This window comes from Schistocerca americana, chromosome 3 (genome assembly GCF_021461395.2).
Source record: "Schistocerca americana isolate TAMUIC-IGC-003095 chromosome 3, iqSchAmer2.1, whole genome shotgun sequence".
In the NCBI taxonomy this organism is placed as follows: domain Eukaryota; kingdom Metazoa; phylum Arthropoda; class Insecta; order Orthoptera; family Acrididae; genus Schistocerca; species Schistocerca americana.
This window is the reverse complement of record NC_060121.1, coordinates 356,516,210-356,538,711: the sequence shown is the minus strand read 5'-3', so window position 1 is coordinate 356,538,711 and position 22,502 is coordinate 356,516,210. Positions and strand designations below refer to the sequence as shown.

The window sequence follows — 22,502 nt, the reverse complement described above, 5'->3', positions numbered from 1 at the left end:
ATAGTTAAAACAATGTTCATAAAACCCCATTAATAAAATTTAACTGACATAACTGAATGCTTCATGACTTACATAGGAACTGACTTCCATATCAAATTCTAAAACTGCTTCCATGGACTGATTTTTATCAACTGTAACAAATTAAAGTATTATCAGATTGATTGATGCATTCGACTAAGCTTCTCTTTAGTATTACTCACAGGTGCGAGGTTCAAATACACAATATAGCATATTAAATGGTCTTAACACGGAGCCATTACAATTTGTTTTACGTTGAATATTAGTGATGGACGCGAGCATACGGAAAGGTGCTACCAGATAAAGGACATTCACGGACGAGAAGGTAAAATGGAGCTGTAGTCAACTTTGGGCTACAATTAAGCTTCCAGAAAACAACAGAGCTCCACCGGAAAGATGGAATTGCAGGACACTAACAAGGTAACCACAGACACCGATCCAGGTCCTTCAATTTCCCTCTTCCACCGTGATAGCCCAATCGGAGTTTTCTCGCGTTGACCACTGCCAATTATCTGAAACATAAACACAGTAGCTGTAGACAACACTCTGGCGCATCATATAGACAAACATATCTGCCCAACCGATTATAAATAAACCTTTAATTATACATGGCACCAATGAACCCAAGTCTGACTAACCTAGATGAGCACTTGCCCAGTAACGGCTTTTAAAATTTGATTAGCCAATTCTCTAGAACAAAGAAAAAAAATAATAACATAGGAACAGGAAAAGGGAAAAATTATTTCGGCCCGCTCTTGAACGTCAGGCACAGGCTTACGTAATATTTTGCATGACCTCTAGCCACGCATTAAGCACGGCTTCTTGTCTATTGGTTGTGCGTAGCTAGCACTACCTTAAATACCATCAACAAAAAAATGGTTCAAATGGCTCTGAACACTATGGGACTCAACTGCTGTGGTCATAAGTCCCCTAGAACTTAGAACTACTTAAACCTAACTAACCTAAGGACATCACACACATCCATGCCCGAGGCAGGATTCGAACCTGCGACCGTAGCGGTCGTGCGGTTCCAGACTGTAGCGCCTTTAACCATAACATATCAGGCGCCCAGACCTAGTACAGTGACAAATAACTGAAACAAACAAGATAGTTTTCAGTGCACCCGGGTATTCAATTAACGTGGACAGAACCCACGAAGGAACAATTCGACGACTCCAGTTCGTTCACTTTGACTAATATGTAACAGACGCGAAGAAAATCTGTACTTCAAATCTCCAGGAAATCCCAGTCACCATCGGCAGCGGATCCGCATTCAAACTTCGAAACACGCCGCAGCAGCTGCCCACGCTCCTTCGTCGTACCGACTCGGTCACTCGCCAGCGCCACACGTCACTGTGGCTCACACAGCTGATACCCGAACGCCAGCCACTACAGAGCGCGCGCGCCGCAATTAAATAGCCATCCGCCAAAGATGTGAAGAAGACAAGCAGGCATCGAAAATCGACGCACAACGATCGGGATGACTATCGATGGAGACTGGTACCAGCAGCGCACCAGCTCAGTGCTCATTATGCACCTATTAGTTATCCTGGCTACAAAACTATTGAGGAGTTCTAGAGTGATATTGTCCCACTTCTCTCTTAAGACGGTTTTCACTTCTGGCACGGTTCAGAGAGGAGGTTTTCGTTGAGGAACACTTCTGCTTGTGCTATAGGTTTTAAATCAGCGGGGTACAGAGACCATTCCATACGTTCAGCATCTTCAATTTCCAGTATGTCCGGCATTTCAGTAGTCCTGTGTGGGTGGACATTATCATCCATAAACAGAAAGTCGGGACCTGCCGAAATCCTAAACAAACGGACATGATCGTAATAACCTGCTAGCAGTACCGATGTGCTGTAATGGTACCTCGCGCGAAGATACACAGCAGTGTTCGGATGTTGTGCATAGCGCGTTCTCACACCATAAGACCTAGGCCATACCGATGGCGTTCAAGAACATTATGTGGTGTTTAATATTTTCCCTCTCTCTCCACACTAACTGGCGCAACAGTGAAGCGAGAGTCATCGGAGAACATCATTCTAGACCAATGCTGCTGATCCCAACAATCACGCTCCCTACATCAACAAACTCCTTCTCGGCGATGGCGTGGTTGAAATGGGATGCATTTAACAAGCTTCCGAGAATACAAACATGCCTGATTTAATCGTTGCGGACTGGTTATGACAGACGCACGTGTTCGGGTAGCGGTTGCAAGGTCTGCAACGATCTGCTTAGGAGTGAGATTGTTCCTTTTCATCAGTAGGACTATGTATCGATCCTCTTGTAGTACGGTGGATCGTCTACGACCACGGGCATGCTTTTTCACTGCATTTCCACCTACATCAGACATTTTTAATCATGATATGACACTTCCGCACACATCCACTACTATGCCCACGGTAGTGACAGTATGACCCGCTCTGAGCTGTCCATCTGCTCGTCCACGGTCGTACGCACTCGAATGATGTCACGCAGACACGTTGGCGTACAACACGGAATGTCTCGCTAATCAGTTCCATAACATCGTACCGCATGGACTGTCGAATGCATACAGAGCGTTCGTGCACAGATTCGCTGCAGTTAACAAGTCCCGCGCTACAAATTTCACTTTACTATAGCCGATCTGCTGTTCTTCAGCAATCGTCTGTTGCTCCGAAGCAGTTGGCAGTGTTCATTATCAAGTGTCAGTTGTTCCCTCGCAGTTGTCAAACAACGTATATCGTTAATACGCTTCTGTAACATCTGCATATTGCCGATGGGTTGACTTCAAGACATTCAACTAGTTAAAACTCTACTATAGTATCCTTCAACGCAACCCCATTCAAAATAATGACAAACGTCCGGTCCGTGGGCAAGTCCTCTTCTCATTCCCCATCAGTCTATTTCCATATCTTGAAATCGGAGGGCGGCAGAGTGATGTTTTTACAGGGCCGGAAACATTGGCCTCCGGCGCCGATCAACAATTTATCCCGTTCTCCAGGCCAGTTAGTAGGAACAGAATTGCATTACTTAATTGAAAAGTTTAAATATTTTTATACTAACCAGGACAATATTTCACGCAGAATTCTGTGACGGTTCGCAGCAAACAGATTGCAGTCATCTGGCAACCGGCTCCTTTGCACACACAAGTTAACTTCTGTTATACTATGCTTCCACCAGTGTCAGTTTACGCTATAAATTACGGTCAGCTGTATAACCCACATGTATGTCGTTCCTGTCTGAGAAATGTCTTGCACGTAAAAGATGTTCATAGGGATAGAGGTGATATGAATTCTATAGTGAAATCAACAAGAAAAACGAAGGAGTAAGAGGAATCAAAAGCAAACAACGTGAGGGCATTTATTAACGCTATTGAGTTACACTACATAATTATCCATCTGTCAAAGATGAATATGGGGACTTGCGATATTGTTATAAAGAAAACGCGAATTTGAAAGCCATAACATTGACTGGTTACTGTACATTTTCTGTGACATTAAATGAGAAACTTTTTCCCGATATTCCTAAAAATATTATTTATTTGATCAAGAACTGACTTTCGACTTTTTATGAAGTCGTGAGGTGATAATGGAATGTTGTATCCACAAATAAAGTGATTTGCATACTACTGTCACAGATACTACATACGATAATGGCATACAGGTGGCTTACACAGAAATCGAAATATCGCCAAAATTTTAGATAGCCCTAAAAAAATTTAAAAGTCACGCAACGGCAGACTTCAGTTTTACAATAATAACGACATATATAAATTACTATTCAGTAATGAAGACAAACTGGAACCTTAGGCACAAAGTAGTTTGTGTGAAATCACGCGCAAGCACAAAGGAAAAGTATTGGCAGGTCATTCGTACAGAACTGTGGCAATTAGGTTATCACAACATCAGAGACACTGGAGAGTAGGGAAGAGTCTCATTAATCGCGGAACATCTTTTGACAGATCACCAACCTTACGATGTACACTGCGAAATTTTACACAGTGTTAAGCAAAGCAGAAAAATATCTGGAAACACTTGAACATGTAATAGGTTGGCAGCGTTGTTTTAAACGACCAGACACAGTTGCCCTTCTGAACCCTGTTAAATAAAGTATCAGATACGCAGTTACTAGATTACAACTGTAAATTCAACTTTATTTTTCTTTCGTCTATCGTAAACAAGTAAACCTTTACTTTTCAATTTTGTTCAATCTAAAGATCTCTATGTAATATAAAAATGTGATGTTCAGTATCTCATTATGTTGTCCGCCTTTTGTTTGCGCATCAGTAATAACGTAGGGTCATTTTGTCTGTGGTGGCGATGAGCTAAAGGGATCGCAGCGATCCACCGCATAGGCGATCGATCCCTTGGTGTGTGGCCCTATCACAGCGATCGGTAGCTGATCGCATGAGAATCCCAGTCAGCCTGATGAATATTATGCGATTCGTGCTTACAATATGGTCGCCAGGTTGGTCAGCGACGTGTGCCAATACTATTGCGACTCGTTCCTATAGTTATTAAAAGTGCTTCTCCGTGGATGTCCGATGAAGCAATTTCTTTGGGTTATCATGAACCTTGGCCAAGACAGTCTCTTTCGTTTGTATGAAGTCTTTCATCGCCCGGAACTGGGTTTTTCCAACACACTGTCTGTTTATTTAAACTTGGTGATTAATTCCTCGATGGCGTTAAAAAAATGTGACGATGACGGTGCCGAAGGTTAAATTCTTCCGCAGTTGTGATACGACCATCCTTCTCGTCCACTTAAGAGCGGTAACACAACTCGTTCTTCTTTAGAGAGAGCCTTATCTCAATCCAAAAAAAAAATATCAGAATTAGTAGAATTTATTACGTTATTATTTAGTTATTAATTTATCATTATTTATTAATATTTATGGACACATCGAGACTGCAAACTAATTGCGTAAAATGCGGTAGCGTTCTCGCTTCCCACGCCCGGGTTCCCGGGTTCGATTCCCGGCGGGGTCAGGGATTTTCTCTGCCTCGCGATGACTGGGTGTTGTGTGATGTCCGTAGGTTAGTTAGGTTTAAGTAGTTCTAGGGGACTGATGACCATAGATGTTAAGTCCCATAGTGCTCGGAGCCATTTTTTGAATTGCGGAAAAACTTGCAGTTAAGTTATAGTGAATAAAAAAGGAACTGAGAACGAATAAATGAAAACCGAATTGTGTTAACAAACTGAAAAGATATATACAACCCACTCGGCGTCAGCGAAGAACGTAATGAATTTTGTAAAGTAACCTACGGTCCCCAAGGAAAACGTTTCAACACAAGTTTAATGAATTAATAATTCTCGTTAGGTTAAAATGTATGTTTTGCAAGTATTCGTGGGAATACGGGAATCATTTGCGACTGTTGTCAAACATATAAGTTCTTTGTCCATAGCAAAACTTCTCGACAAAGTGTCATTCGTAATACTCATTGAAACTGCTTGGAAAATCGCTTGTGTGTGGGATGTCGAGGCGAACGACCCATTGCAGGCGACATCACATGCGACAGGTCGTTGCGATCCTCCCTCGTTTGTGTGGGGGCTTATGGGGCCCTACACCAAGCAACGTATCGCAGCAATTCGTCGCTAGGCCGTGCGATCTGTCCGTTCATTGCAGCTCTGTGAAGAAATCGTCATTTGGCAGCGATCGGTTGCTGATCGCACGTAATTCTCAAGGAAACTGATGTACCGCGTGGGTTTCTATATGAGTGTCTCACTGCGACTCGTTTGTCTAGATATTAAGATGGCTATGTAGTTTCATTTCGCTATCCCCACGTGGAGTATGATCACTACGTCACAACATATAGTTGCCGGACAGGGTGGCCGAGCGGCTCTGGGCGCTTCAGTCTGGAACCGCGCGACCGCTACTGTCGCATGTTCGAATCCTGCCTCGGGTATGGATGTGTGTGATGTCCTTAGGTTAGTAAGGTTTAAGTAGTTCAAAGTTCTAGGGGACTGATGACCTCAGATGTTAAGTCCCATAGTGCTCAGAGCCATTTGAACCATTTTGAACAACATGTAGTTATTAATGGAGCACAAAACAGTCCCAAAATTTAGTTTAAGGGGAAGTTAAACATATATTAAGAAGAAATACAAATCTAAAAACACTGAAACCCTTACATTTTGTAGTAAGGAGCATTCTGAAGAGTATGCTGTAGAAGTAGGAATTCACATTTTGATCGTAGTCAAACACAATGTTCTGAATTATTTAGATATCAACTAGACGCATTATTAAAGCTTTCTGCTTCCAAACAAAATGTAGTAATATTAAGTAGTTCAAGATGGTTCAAATGGCTCTGAGCACTATGGGACCTAACATCTGAGGTCACCAGTCCCCTAGAACTTACGACAACTTAAACCTAACTAACCTAAGGACGACACACACATCCATGCCCGAGGCAGGATTCGAACCTGCCAGACTGAAGCGCCTAGAACCGCTCTGCCACTTCGGCCGGCCTAGTATTAAGTGGTCATTTTAATTTAAATGCATGGTGTATACCCATTTTATAGTCATACTGATGTCCCTTGTCGTTTCATAGAATCTGATACTCCTTCATAAAATTTGCAAAAAGAATTGTGGAAACCAGCAATGCTGCTACTGACGAATTTCAGAATACGCATCGGAATTCCTATGTAATTACTTATAGTCAAACTGCGAGAGTAATAAATAAAAAATTAATTGTAGAATTTAAAATGTTTTCTGCGAAATACAAGCTGAAACTATCCAACACACACAATTAAATGTATTCTGTCACATTGCCTACGTTTTCCAAGAAAAGCGTCCCGCAACAAGGCTAATAAATTGCAATTCCTGTTTATTTTTTGCCAGTATTTGTCTACATGCGGAGATCAACAGCCACTGCTGCTAAACATAGTTCATTTTCCACATCCAAACGACAGTGCTGTTCGAAATATGGGCTGCTGTTGTTTGGCAAATTAATCGTCTGTGGCGGGGGTCAAAGGAAATGATCACCTATTAACGGCAATGTTGCTCGACAAATCGCCAGCGATCCGTCTCTTGTGTGTTTCAGGAAGACCAAATAAAACATTTTTCAGAACATCAGGAACGTGCTTCCTAGTTAATATTATCGTCGTAGTCTGTTTGATAACGACAGAGAACTAATATTCTACATTTTGTCATAGAAAATTAAACGTATGGCTTCGCGATTCATTTCCGTCCTCGTTATTCGAAGATTTTTCGTTTCATTTTTGCTGTTGAAAAATTGTCCATTCTTAAATCATAAGCTATAATTTCTTTCCTGGTGAAATATTATTATATAGTTTTGTTTCTGATTTGACAACATTGCCACAACTTAGGGATCTGATCGTTATCATAATATTATACTGAGTTATTCTGTCAACGAACCTCTGCTTCTATCGGAATCGAGTGGAGTACTTAACGATTTTCGCTGGTCGCGCTTATGCAATCGACAATCGCGGCAGCGGCGCCGTTACAACTGACGATCGCCAGCGACGCTGCGTGAAATCAGCTGGTATGGCGAGCGTCGCTGAATTTTTAATCGCCGGGAAATTACGCGCAGACGCCGCTGCAGAATTCCACCGACCGGAACGGAATGGTCCGCGTCATCTGTCCGATATATCGATTTTCATTAGCGGAAAGAAGGCCAGCAGCCGGAGCCACTGGCTTATGAATAAAGTTGTTATCCTTTTTTGGCCCCTTCCGAGTCGGGCTGGGCCATCCGTTAAATCGCTCTAGTGAGCCGAAGTTTTTATTGGGGTGCGGCTTTATACACCAGGCGAAAGGAGAGCTGGAATGCGACCGCTGGAGCGTTGCGGAGCGCCATTCTCCAGCCTGCAGCTGCTCACACGTCGAAATGGGGCTGCGGGTGGCAGACATTTCGCCATCCCCACAGCGCTCAACTGGGTCTCACGCGCAGAGAGAAAGGAAGACTTATTGACAAGCGCTATGACGTTAACGATCTATACTTGTTTGAAAGTGTGTCTGCTTATAGTTTTTTTGTGTGTGTGGACGGTACCGTAAACCGGGTATATTTTGACCGCCATCGTTACTTTGCCCATTCCTACGCAAAACTCTTACAACTCTCTGCTGGCTCTCAGTTGAGTATTTAGTATACACTGTTTGGTGGTAAAGTTCCATCAAAAGACACTAGATGACACCATGTAGTGAGGATTTTCTTGCGCCATGTTGGCAAAACTGTTGCGACTTAAAATAGCTTATGAAAAATTGTGTTAAAATATGGTGGTGCGAAATCCGACAATATCATTTAACTGCAAAGCCATTGGTGTTTTTCAACTACATCAGGTATGTTACTCGATTACTTTTTTTGTTCATATGTATATATGTGCCAGTGTATTACGACCTCTGAGGTCATGTGCATGATTCCTCTGTTTTAGGGTTACTTTGACTACTAATCATTGTTTCCCCAGGATTACAGATACACAGTTTATGGATCAATGTTGATGCCAATGACAGTGCGGAATTAAGGGATACAAACATTAACCATCGGTACATAGATGAAGGTTCATTTGTAATTGTTAATGTGCCTACAGCTAAGAAAAACAAATGTCAGCCATATATTGCCATATATTGCTCAAACCAAAAGCTATTGTGGTTCAGTCAGTGTTTCAGGGATAACGTATGTCTCCGGAAACAAGTAACGAAGTTTGTTTGGCCACAAGTGCTAGATATTGAGGCGATACGTGAAGAACAGATGACGGTAGATTTAACTGCGCCGAATTTTCTGAAGTGAGGATTTAGGTTTAAGATGGGTGAAATTGAAGGTATTACACTAAACTGAATTTGGAGCTATTTGTGTGGTATTCCATACTAGCAGTTCGTTATAGTAGTAGTAGTTCATTGTATTTATAATTCTGATGATGTACCATACTGTTTGATTTTTTTGCTTCATAAAACACTTAAGAAAACTTTATATTAATGTCCTTATTCCTGGATGATCAAAGTTTCATTGTGTTTTTGGAATATTGACCACAATATAGCTGACTTGTGGTGGAAGCACAGGCCGATCACTGTATCCCCTAATACATGATTACTTTGCACAGATACATTTTTTTCCATTACTTCATCTGCGTTTTAGAAAATGTACTAATTAGTATGTAATGCTTTCTCTAACATAAATACGACGGAAGTTAAAAAACACTCATGATAATCACATCTGAATCTAAGAAATGACCAAAGTATACCCGATTTACGGCATGTCATTTTTCTTAAACTCTATGTACTAAATACAAATGAAACAGTTCGGAGGAACCAATATTAGGATAGACTGATTAGGTTTGCTGACGATTCGACGGTTCTATGTCACGACATTCAAAAAGCACGAAAACAAACAGACATTTTTACAGAAACAGTAGAAAGAGTAGGTCTGCAAATTAATTTGAAAAACCAAAGCACGTATCTGGCAACAACCTGCCATCCAGAATTCTAAAAACTATGTACAGGAAAATCGAGAGTGCAGCTCTGCTCACAAATCTTTAGTCGAAACCATTCAGAGGACTGTCCTGGATAATATTGGTTGCAAAATTCGTTGCCGCAAAATGGAAAAACATTGACATTTAAAAAAATGTCTGTAACAAATAATACCTCACAAAACACAAAAAAGTGAGATACTACAACACAGTCGTCAAATAAGTGTGTCTTTACCAGGCTGAAACACAACACACATTTTAAACACAGAGAGATACACTAAATAAATCGGAAACAGAGCACGAAAAATCAGGAAAATTATGTTATATTGAACAAGGCACATACAGACTAGGCGCAAATAAAGAAATTGAGAAATAGTGCAACATTTACTCGGATATGAAAATAATTAAATATTAAACATTAAAATAAGTAGAACCATACGTTTAACCACACAGGTTGTGGAACTGTACGAAAATGTCAATAAGCTAAAGCCGAAGCAATAAAATGGTTTAGTGCAGTAAAAGAAAACTTCAAGCAAGCAGCAATAACACAACTTTACAAACCATACAGAAAAAATAATTGCACAAAATCTTTGACTGAGCGATTGGCCTAGCAGAAAAACCCAAAATGACTGGAACGACTTAGTTTGAAGAAAGGAAAATAGGCCATTCTGAGCGATGAAAGTAATACGGCACAAAGGAAAACTAAAATAACACTCTGATAATTCTGTTTGGTATACGTCGCGTGATCTAGCAGACCCTAAATGTGTATATTAATAACAATAATTTGTTTCCGTTCTGGTAATAGTAAAACAATTTTCTGCGTCACTCATTTGTTTATTGTGCCACTACTTGTTTCGATCTCTCACACCACCGACTTCAGGTGGAGATTTACGTAGTTGCATTCTTGCCTTTAGAGAATAGCCTCGTCGCAGTAGGGGGCCAAATGCTAAGCTGTTAATGTTTCATCTTCTACTGGTGATAAAAACGCTTTTTTTCAGAATCAGCACTACTAAATCCAAAAACATAAACTATACAAGGGTAATATGCTCAAGCTGGTAAAGTCACACAAAAAGATGCTGCATACTGCTACCATATACGAGACGTTTCTATATTTATATTAAGTTAATGCTGTCTTTGTACATAGCACCAAAAATGTAACCACGCAACGTATAGTGGCACATTAGACTTAGAGACTGACGTAGAAAACTGTTTTATTTATATTTAATTATCAGTCACCGTTCGATATGGACGAATAATTACCCTGCGCATTAAGAAAGAAAAAAATGGTAACTTACATGCTCCTACAACTGTAAAAAATGAGATTCGAACTTCCGCCACATCCTTCTAGATGATGGTACGGACTGATGGTCTCATGGATTCGACATGACACTAGGAATCATTACTATCCATGACTACCGGATAGCCTCTAAAAGCCGTTGTAGCAGCGTCAAATATCCGCGCAGTACCCCGAATGATCTCTGCAAAAATCAAGTCAGCAGTAAAGCAACGGTGTTGTGACTGCTAATTATCCGCCAAACATTCTGTAAGTGATGGCGTTGTGCACTTCATGTCACAACGAAATGCTGAAATTACGATCTTTGAAGAAATACCGTTAGCTGGTCAGATTAGTATAGGGTAATATCAACAGCAGCAGAAAACAGTATAACCGGAGTAGGATTCGTTACGAATAGGAAGTTATGACAGAACAGTGAGTAGCTGGGAACAATTCAATGATAGGTTTTCTCTTATCAGAATCGACAGCAAGGTAACACCGTCAACAATAGTTCAGGCATAAATGCCGATGTTGCAAGCAGAAGATGAAGAGACAGGGAAGCTATATGAGGATATTGAACGGGTAACTTAGTACGTGAAGGGAGATGAAAATCTAGTAGTCAAAAGGACTGGAATGCTGCTGTAGGGGAAGGTGTAGAAGAAAGGGTTGCCGGATAATATGGGTTTGGTACTAGGAATGAGAGAGAAGAAAGACTAATTGAATTCTGCAATTAATTTCTGCTGGTAATAGCGAATATTCGGTTCACGAATCACAAGAAGAGGAGGCAGGAAGATATGCAAAGTTTCCAGTTAGATTACATCTTGGTCAGGCAGAGATTCCAGGACTGTGCGGCTGGTCCCGACGGAGGTTCGAGTCCTCCCTCGGGCATGGGGGTGTGTGTTCGTCCTTAGGATAATTTAGGCTAAGTAGTGTGTAAGCTTAGGGACTGATGACCATAGCAGTCAAGTCCCATAATATTTCATTCACATTACACAGAGATTCCCAATCAGACATTGGATTGTAAGACGTATCCAGGAGCAGATATAGATGCAGATCACAATTTAGTAATGGTAAAGAGTACGCTGAAATTTAAAGACTAGTCAGGAAGAATCAGTGTTCGAAGAAATAGGATACCGAAGTACTAATAAATAAAGAAATACCCTTGCAGTTCTGTGAGCTACAGATATTCCGGTAATGAGTAACTCATTAGGTAGTTCAGTTGAAGAGGAGTGAATATCTCTAAAAACTGCAATCACAGGAGAGAAAAACGAAGATACAAGGAAGGTAGCTACGAGGAAGCCATGGGTAACAGAAGAAACACTTTAGCTGATTGACGAAGGAAGGAAGTACAAAACTGCTCAGAGAAATTTAGGAGTACAGAAATACAAGTCACTTAGGAATGAAATAAATAGGAAGAGCAGGGAAGCTAAGGCGAAATGAATATATGAAAATTGTAAGGAAATCGGAAAAGAAATGATTGGTGGAAGAAGGACTCAGCATATAGAAAACAAAAAATCTTCGGAGAAAAGAAAATTGAGGATGTGTTAGGTAAAGGCACCAGAGAGGCCTTGTTTGATAATGGAAGAAATGCTGGAGAAAAGTCAATACGTCCATTGGATTCGTCCACTTGGAAAAAGCGTTCGACAATGTAAAATGGCGTAAGATGTTCGAAATCCTTAGAAAAATAGGGGTAAGCTATAGAAGTAGCAGAAATCAGAACAGCGAGAAACTTATCATAATTGGTGATCGCGAAGTACATGAAGTTAAGGAATTCTGGTACCCAGGCAGCAAAATAACCCATGATGGACGGAGCAAGAAGGACTTAAAAAGCAGATTAGCACTGGAGAGGAGGACATTCCTGGCCAAGAGAAGCCTACTAGTGTCAAACGTAGATCTTAATTTAAGGACAAAATTTCTGAGAATGAAAACCGGAACAGCAGAGAATAGAAGCTTTTGTGATGTGGTGCAACAGAAGAATGTTGTCAATTAGGTGGACTGATGCGGAGAGGAATGAGGAGGTCGTTCGCAGATTGGCGAGGAGGGAAATATATGGACAACACAGACAAGAAGAAGGTCCAGGATGATAGGACATTTGTCAGAACTTCGGGAAATGACTTACCCGGTACTAGAGGGTAAAAGCTGTAGAGGGTAAAAGCTGTAGAGGAAGACATAGACTGGGATTTATCAAGCAAATAATTGAGGACATAGGCTGCAAGTGCTACTCTGAGATATAAAGGTTGGCGCAGGAGAGGAAGTTGTGCTGGGCTGTACCAAACTAGTCAGAAGCTGTATATGACAAAGAAAAAAAAGTGCACCGAAAGGAGTACAAATAATGCAAAGAAACATACGTCCGAAAACCAGTGGTTTCCACGATAGCACTTGTGCAGTAGTGCAGTCACAAGTGCTGGTTGGTAAATAGCGTTTCGCCATACCATGGTTTCCCAGGTCTCCCGACTTGAACCCGTTGGACTTTTTTTTCTATTATTGTCGGAATAGTCAGAAGCTTTGGTGTATTCCAAACCTTTTGATGGTGTCGATGAACTCTGGGATCGCATCGTGGATGGCTGCCAACACGTACGAATCACGCCTGGGCATCTACGAGGAGATGGCTGAAGACTGCCTTTACAATAACAATGGCCCTGTGGAAGACTTGTTGTAATGTGTTTGTCCTCGCGTGTTTATCTGCAGTTTGCATCGTCACGAACTCTGTTACAAGGTATTGATGTGCACAGTTGTATACGTCGTGTCGGGGAAACTGTTAATTTACGGGCGTATGTTTGTTAGGATTATTTTCTTGCGTCATCGTTAGCTACCTGTCGCTTTCGTTTGTAACGACAATAGTGAAACACACTGTAATCCATATGTACAGAGTGAGGCAACTCAGACACACCACACAAAATATATCGAGAACGATTGCTATATCCAGAGCGATTCGCTGAGATACATGGGACAATGTGACAAAATGTGACTCTTTAGGTTTTGCCAACGAATCTGTTGTTATTACACCCGTGCAAGTCCTACAATATTTCATCGAACAACTCTTCGATATCTTCACGTGATGGTTGTTGCTGTCGTCACTGCTGAAAGATGAGACTCGTGATTGTAGCACCGAGCGAGGTGCACTGTGGTTTGGATTCGGGAGGACGACGGTTCGAATCCGTATCCGGTCATCTTGCTTTAGGTTTTCCGTGATTTCCCTAAATCATTTAAGGCAAATGCCGGGACGGTTGCTTTGGAAAGGGCACAGCCAATTTCCTTTCCATTGTTGAATCATTTCAAGCTTGTGTCCTGTCTCTAGTAACCTCGACGTCGACAGGACGTCAACCCCAACACCCTCGTAACCATCGCGCGGTGGCCATGGCGGCGGCGTCGAAATACACTCCTGGAAATTGAAATAAGAACACCGTGAATTCATTGTCCCAGGAAGGGGAAACTTTATTGACACATTCCTGGGGTCAGATACATCACATGATCACACTGACAGAACCACAGGCACATAGACACAGGCAACAGAGCATGCACAATGTCGGCACTAGTACAGTGTATATCCACCTTTCGCAGCAATGCAGGCTGCTATTCTCCCATGGAGACGATCGTAGAGATGCTGGATGTAGTCCTGTGGAACGGCTTGCCATGCCATTTCCACCTGGCGCCTCAGTTGGACCAGCGTTCGTGCTGGACGTGCAGACCGCGTGAGACGACGCTTCATCCAGTCCCAAACATGCTCAATGGGGGACAGATCCGGAGATCTTGCTGGCCAGTGTAGTTGACGTACACCTTCTAGAGCACGTTGGGTGGCACGGGATACATGCGGACGTGCATTGTCCTGTTGGAACAGCAAGTTCCCTTGCCGGTCTAGGAATGGTATAACGATGGGTTCGATGACGGTTTGGATGTACCGTGCACTATTCAGTGTCCCCTCGACGATCACCAGTGGTGTACGGCCAGTGTAGGAGATCGCTCCCCACACCATGATGCCGGGTGTTGGCCCTGTGTGCCTCGGTCGTATGCAGTCCTGATTGTGGCGCTCACCTGCACGGCCCCAAACACGCATACGACCATCATTGGCACCAAGGCAGAAGCGACTCTCATCGCTGAAGACGACACGTCTCCATTCGTCCCTCCATTCACGCCTGTCGCGACACCACTGGAGGCGGGCTGCACGATGTTGGGGCGTGAGCGGAAGACGGCCTAACGGTGTGCGGGACCGTAGCCCAGCTTCATGGAGACGGTTGCGAATGGTCCTCGCCGATACCCCAGGAGCAACAGTGTCTCTAATTTGCTGGGAAGTGGCGGTGCGGTCCCCTACGCCACTGCGTAGGATCCTACGGTCTTGGAGTGCATCCGTGCGTCGCTGCGGTCCGGTCCCAGGTCGACGGGCACGTGCACCTTCCGCCGACCACTGGCGACAACATCGATGTACTGTGGAGACCTCACGCCCCACGTGTTGAGCAATTCGGCGGTACGTCCACCCGGCCTCCCGCATGCCCACTATACGCCCTCGCTCAAAGTCCGTCAACTGCACATACGGTTCACGTCCACGATGTCGCGGCATGCTACCAGTGTTAAAGACTGCGATGGAGCTCCGTATGCCACGGCAAACTGGCTGACACTGACGGCGGGGGTGCACAAATGCTGCGCAGCTAGCGCCATTCGACGGCCAACACCGCGGTTCCTGGTGTGTCCGCTGTGCCGTGCGTGTGATCATTGCTTGTACAGCCCTCTCGCAGTGTCCGGAGCAAGTATGGTGGGTCTGACACACCGGTGTCAATGTGTTCTTTTTTCCATTCCAGGAGTGTATATCAGGCTGGGAGCAGCAATTACGCATGCGCGCGGGGACGCGATTAATTTTGAATGGAAGCGACGTTTGCAGAGCCCGCTATCAGGAGCGGAGGAGAACCCATCAGCGCTTGCGTAGTGGACAGTGACCGTGCTGCCGTAAGCTCCTGAGGTTAAAAGATGAATTCAGTCTCTGCAGCGGGTTGCGTCGAGTCAAACAGCGCACGATACATGCGGCCTGCTTAAGAACACACTCGAAGTATGATGATGCTGAGGACAAATCTTCAGTCGTATCGTGAAACATGCGACGTCCGATGTTCAACTAATGCTTGTTGTGTTCGGTCAAATACGATCTTGGCCTGAGAAAACGTGGCGTGTATAAAATCCCATGTCAGTGTGGGACACGTTATATTCGGTAGACATGTCGCACCGTGGGAGAACGTTATGTTGAATACAAGAACAAGCAATATACACGTCTGGGCCAACCTGACAAATTTTCAGTAGTGGATCATTGTCTGATCTTGCAGTTACCACCACCTGAAGAAGTAGAACGGTTGTTTAGGTGAAATACTGTGGGACCTGCACGATGTTATCGGTCGGCAAACCCGGGAAATATTTTACGTCAAAACATTTGCCATATTGCAAATGTTTTGACGTACGCAAGTAATTTGTGACGTTTATAGCAGCCGAATTATGATACCATTTTTTTCTTCTAGATGGAATTAAATACTTTTTCCGGTAGCCCTGGAAAGTGCCTGTGAAGTGGACACCAAGGACAAAACATGTGTGGAGCTTGATCACATACTACCTAGATATAAGCGCCGCTAACCACCGTCCCACAGTCAGAGTAGAGGTGCAGTGTACCAAAAAACAGTATGATTCGAGTGATTATCCGTGTCCTCGAGCTTACAAATTGTTACCGTCTCCTCCACCCGTTCCAGGTACTGCCTGCCACTACTTCCTCTTTCAATATCCCTAGGCTTTTAATATGAAAGCCAATCCATCTTGAAAATCGTTTTAATATAATAAAAATATTTTATCTAGTAACAAAAAATATATAAATGTTTTAATCCAACAATAATCATCATGACGACAGTAATAGTAATACTAACATGTTTAAATCGGTGATTATTTCATCACTTAATCATAACGTCCAAAAAATTGCAGTTGGCAGGAGCGCATTATTGGATCTTTGTGTGAAAAACTTAGACATGTAGGGGATACGCAAAATAATGTGAAAACCTGTACTTATTTGGGAATGGTTTATTAATAAAGGGTTGGATCCCCATTTGCCTGTAAAACAGCATCGATTCTTCTTGTAAAACTGGCATATAATGATTGCATAGTCTCCAATGGAAATTCATGCCACTCTTCGATCAGAACCTCTTCTAATTCCTCTAGTGATGAGGGAAGCGGAAATCTGCTCCGGAGTCTGCGCTCCAATACGACCAATAAGGATTCGATAAAGTTTAAGTCCGGAATCTGTGCTGGCCGGGGAAGACGCTGCAATTTAGTTGGGAAGTTCTTCATACCACGATTGTACTTTCCTGGTTGTGTGAATGGGTCCATTATCGTCCTGAAGTATGGTATCATTGTTGGGAAACAAAATATAAATCATAGGGTGCACCTTATCGCCTATGATGTTCACACGGCCTTTGAGAGTACTGATGGGACCAGCGGAACGTCATACCCACACCATCATACTTCCACCTCCACTCCTAACCGTTGGAATCAAGCAATCAGGATTGTAGGCTTCTTTTGGCGTTCTCCAGGCGTAAACCCGGCCCGATGTTGGAAATTACGAAAACGTTGACTCGTCGGACCATATGACGTGCTTCCACCGATCAGCAATCCAGGATTTATGCTCCTAACACCATGTTTTAAGCTTCTTTGCGTTGGTTGTCGTCACTAATGGTTTCGCTATAGCAGCTCGTCTATCAGTATTTGCTTTATGGAGTTCTCGGCGGACAGTGTCGATAGATACGGGATCTCGAAGATAGCTGTTGGGCTCTGCAGTCACTTTAGCCACTGTAGTTTTGTGTTGTTTTGACACAACTCGTGTTAGCGTACGGCGATGTCTGTCATTTAGTTTTGATTTTCGCCCACTGTTACGTCTACACGATGATGATTGTTTAGGCTGCCAGGAGATATGCCCCTGCTAATTGGGCTCCCACAATCTGCCTTCTTTGGAACTCTGCTACGTCTTTCATTGAACGTCGACCTCGGTCTCTGAATGCAAATACGAAGTGTGCACTACTCTTAAACAATCTGCACTGGTGCCTAGACCGTACTGAACACGCACAGTCCAGCGCGACCCGTGCCTTTCCTCAGTTGTTGACCATCAAACACAACCATCCCTTTACTACCACTGTTCACATTATTTTGCCTAACCCTCTGTGTGCCATACAGTCGCTTCTAAGAGCTGTAAAGCAACAAACGCTCACAACTTTGACAACGCCAAAAGTTACTCAAAAGAAAATTTGTGTATACACTTACAATTAAAGGTAATTTAATTACAATGGCTGCGCGAATATGTAAATGGGGAAATGTTGTTTCTGCAAAAATGGTTCAAATGGATCTAAGCACTATGACACTTAACAGCTGAGGTCATCAGTCCCCTAGACTTAGAACTACTTAAACCTAGCCGGCCAAGGTGGCCGAGCGGTTCAAGGCGCCTCAGTGCGGAACCGTTCGACCGCTACGGTCGCAGGTTCGAATCCTGCCTCGGGCATGGATGTGTGTGTTGTCCTTAGGTTAGTTAGGTTTAAGTAGTTCAAAGTTCTAGGGGACTGATGACCTCCGATATTAAGTCCCATAGTGCTCAGAGCCATTTGAACCACTTAAACCTAACTAACCTAAGGACATCACACACATCCATGCCAGAGCAGGATTCGAATCTGCGACCTAGAAGCAGCGCGGTTCCGGACTGAAGCGCCTAGAACCGCTGGGCCAATATGACCGGCGTTGTTTCTGCCTCTCAGAATTTCTGCTTTTTTTTATTTATTCGACAGTGTTTTTCTTTTTGTCTGGAACTTCCTGTGATTTTTGAACTAAAAACAGTCGTTATTGCAATTTATTCGTTTATTAACAACGCGATTCGCCTTAGTGGGGCCTCTTGAAATTATCTTAAACTTTTTCTTTTACAACATACAATAACCAAAAAAGGCCTGTGTGCTAGACTGAAACAAGCGTCGGATCATAATGATCCGCAAAGACCTTTTCCTTTTACGGCGTTTTAAAAACATTGTGATTTGCCTGTCCTACCTGTAGACTCACGTAACGTGTCGGGCTTGTAGTTGACAGCTGCTACGGTCAGTTCGTGAATGGGCCCCTTTACCAGGCAGGAATGTTGCCGGTCAGGCCGCAAGCCAATCCAACTGACCAGCCTTCCAGCAAGCAACTGAGAAGCATCCCGTGTTACACACTGCTTGTAATTTCTATAATTCATCACCACTTTCGAGACTTTTAGTTTTCATGCTGCTATATTTTTAGAAAGTAAACAAAAATAGTTCAAATGGCTCTGACCAGTATGGGACTTAACATCTGAGGTCATCATTCCCCTAGAACTTAGAACTACTTAAACCTAACTAACCTAAGGACAACACACACATTCATGCCCAAGACAGGATTCGAACCTGCGACCGTAGCAGTCGCGCGGTTCCGGACTAAAGCGCCTAGAACCGCTCGGCCACCGCGGCCGGCAGAAATTAGAAACTGTTATACGTAAAATTATAAAAGCTTTTACTAAAAAGTTGTTTGGAGTGGATCAGAGCCCCCTTACCCCCTCGCTAGCATTAGACCCATCGCGATAAAAGCGGAAAATAATACCCGTAAGCCAGCGAAAGTTTCACTGTGAGCCAGAGTGTGCAGCCACCTCGTGGAAGAAGACCGGAAGATCGCATCAGAAAATTCTGCAGGGAAAACGTGGTACTAAGACCAAAAAACTTCCAACGCTAATGAAAACAGCCGCGAAAACCTACGTCCTTAAATTCCGCCGCCATTTCTCGGAACACTTTTTTGCTCTTCTTCTTTCTTTTGCGTTCTTGACTTTCCGCTGTTGTTTACTGTGTCTCGTATATTTCCGCCCAAGTTGCTAGACACCAGCCTTAAGTACATGAGTGATAACTGTGGGGGTATAGAAGCACAAATAGCGGAGCCATTTTCCGTGAAAAATCGCCTGCGCTCGCAGCGGCATTCACTTTGCATAAAGCGGCGCTCCCATTTGTCGGCGTCCACAGCGGCGCGCGCTGCGCATGCATGCATCCATCCAGCCATCCATCCATCCATCCATGGCCGGCTTGCGACGCAGCTGGCGCTTCCCACGGCGAGGGCCCGAGGCGGGCACCGTACACCAGAAATCACTAGCTCGCACTACACCGCGCAGCGCGCCATCACGCAGCGTTCCGCTTCTGCAGCCCGTCCGCAGCTGCTGTAGTGGACACAACGAATCGCGGCCAGTCCAACTGTCTCTTCACAAACGCACGCAGAACGTGCCGATAAACCTATCCTCGGTGTGACACTACAAGAACGCACGATCGCCATGCCGATAAATGGATTCTCTGCGGTCCACTTGCTACAAGAGAGTTCTAGAGGCAACAAATAAGAGTGTAGTCTGCAGAGGAGACTTAACACAAGCGTTTCATTAAGGCAGCCTTTCTATCAGTTAACCAAAATACCGTTACAAGTTTACATAAGCAACTAGAAGAAATAGCAACTAATTTTATAGATCATTAGTTCCTACTTACATCCCTGGTGCTTCGTTATATGCCCCTAGAGTCCCCAGACTCGATCCAAATCACGGAGACAATGTTTCAAACACCCATTAATACACGGCTTTGTAAATGCTAAGGAACAACTGACACTTGCTAAGAAACAACAGCCAATTATTATGGAACAACCGTCAATTGCTACGGAACACCCGACCGATCTACATCTACATCTACATACATACTCCGCAATCCACCATACGGTGCGTGGCGGAGGGTACCTCGTACCACAACTAGCATCTTCTCTCCCTGTTCCACTCCCAAACAGAACGAGCCCTAATCTCTCTTGTCTTTGTGGTCTTTCAGTGAAATATAAGTTGGCGGTAGTAATATTGTACTGCAGTCAGCCTCAAATGCTGGTTCTCAAAATTTTCTCAGTAGCGATTCTCGAAAAGAACGCCTCCTTTCCAACAGAGACCCCCACCCGAGTTCCTGAAGCATTTCCGTAACACTCGCGTGGTGATCAAACCTACCAGTAACAAATCTAGCAGCCTGCCTCTGAATTGCTTCTATATCCTCCCTCAATCCGACCTCATAGGGATCCCAAACTCTCGAGCTGTACTCAAGAATAGGTCGTATTAATGTTTTATTAGGGGTCTCCTTTACAGATGAACATCTTCCCAAAATTGTACCAATGAACCGAAGACGACTATCCGCCTTCCCTACAACTGCCATTACGTGCTTCTCCCACTTCATATCGCTCTGCAATGTTACGCCCAAAAATTTAATCGACGTGACTGTCAAGCGCTACACTACTAATGGAGTATTCAAACATTACGGGATTCTTTTTCCTATTCATCTGCATTGATTTACATTATATTTAGAGCTAATTGCCACTCTTTACTCCAATCACAAATCCTGTCCAAGTCATTTTGTATCCTCCTACAGTCACTCAACAACGACAACTTCCCGTACACCACGGCATCATCAGCAAAAAGCCGCACATTGCTATCCACCCTATCCAAAAGATCGTTTATGTAGATAGAAAACAACAGCGGACCTACCGCACTTCCCTGGGGCACTCAAGATGGTACCCTCACCTCCGATGAACACTCACAATCGAGGACAACGTACTGGGTTCTATTACTTAAGAAGTCTTCGAGCCACTCACATATTTGGGAACCAACCCCATATGCTCGTACCTTAGTTAGGAGTCTGCAGTGGGGCACCGAGTCAAACGCTTTCCGGAAGTCAAGGAATATGGCATCCGTCTGATACCCTTCATCCATGGTTCGCAAGATATCATATGAGAAAAGGGCGAGTTGCGTTTCGCAGGAGCGATGCTTTCTAAAGTTGTGCTGATGCATGGACAGCAACTTCTCTGTCTCAAGAAAATTCATTATATTCGAACTGAAAATATGTTATAGAATCCTGCAACAAACCGATGTTAAGGATATTGGTCTGTAAGTTTTAGGATCCGTCCTTCTACCCTCCTTATATACAGGCGCCACCTGCGCTTTTTTCCAGTCGCTCGGGACTTTGCGTTGGGCAAGAGATTCGCGATAAATGCAAGCCAATGCAGTAGAGTACTCTCTGTAAAACCGAATTGGAATCCCATCAGGACCTGGCGATTTATTTATTTTCAACCCATTCAGCTGCTTCACAACCCCAGGGATGTCTATCACTATGTCCTCCATACGGGAATCTGTACGAGACTCAAACGGCGGTATGTTTGTACGATCCTCCTGCGTGAAAGATTTCTCAAATCCCAAATTTAATATTTCAGCTTGCGTTTTGCTGTCTTCCGTTGCCAGGCCAGACTGATCAGTGAGTGCCTGGATGAAAGCCTTCGACCCGCCTACCGATTTTACGTAAGACCGGAATTACCCTGGGGTTTTCAGCAAGATTTTTTGCTTAGGTATGACGGTGGTAGTGGTTGAATGCTTCGCGCATCGCTCTTTTTACAGCAGCACGAATCTCTACTAACTTTTGCCTGTCCTCATTCTCCTGATCTTTCTTGTACCGCGAGTGCAAAGTAAAAGGAAATATAGAGGGCGGGACATGTTATCTGCAGCGAAGCCTGTGCACGAGTATTCTGTATGCATTCGACTGTTCACGCAGCACGGTGTTTGAGGTAGGTGTTTGTGGAACCGATTAGTGTGACATTCCGTGTGGCACAGAAACACATATGCAACACGTCATTTGGGTGCTTGCGGTCGTGGACGACCAGTTCGACGGCTAAGTGTCACTACCGTAGCCACAGTAGTGGGTCTGTCCAAAACTGTCAAATCGCGATTAAAAAACACTTCTGCAAGTGGAAATGTTATGCA

General features: G+C 43.7%; 1 protein-coding gene across 1 annotated transcript in view; it reads left to right on the top strand.

The window, feature by feature from the left end:
- Positions 1 to 22,502, top strand: part of LOC124606079 (potassium voltage-gated channel subfamily KQT member 1-like) — a 296,924-nt gene that overhangs the window by 67,907 nt on the left and 206,515 nt on the right. The gene's annotated exons all lie outside the window — the stretch shown is intronic.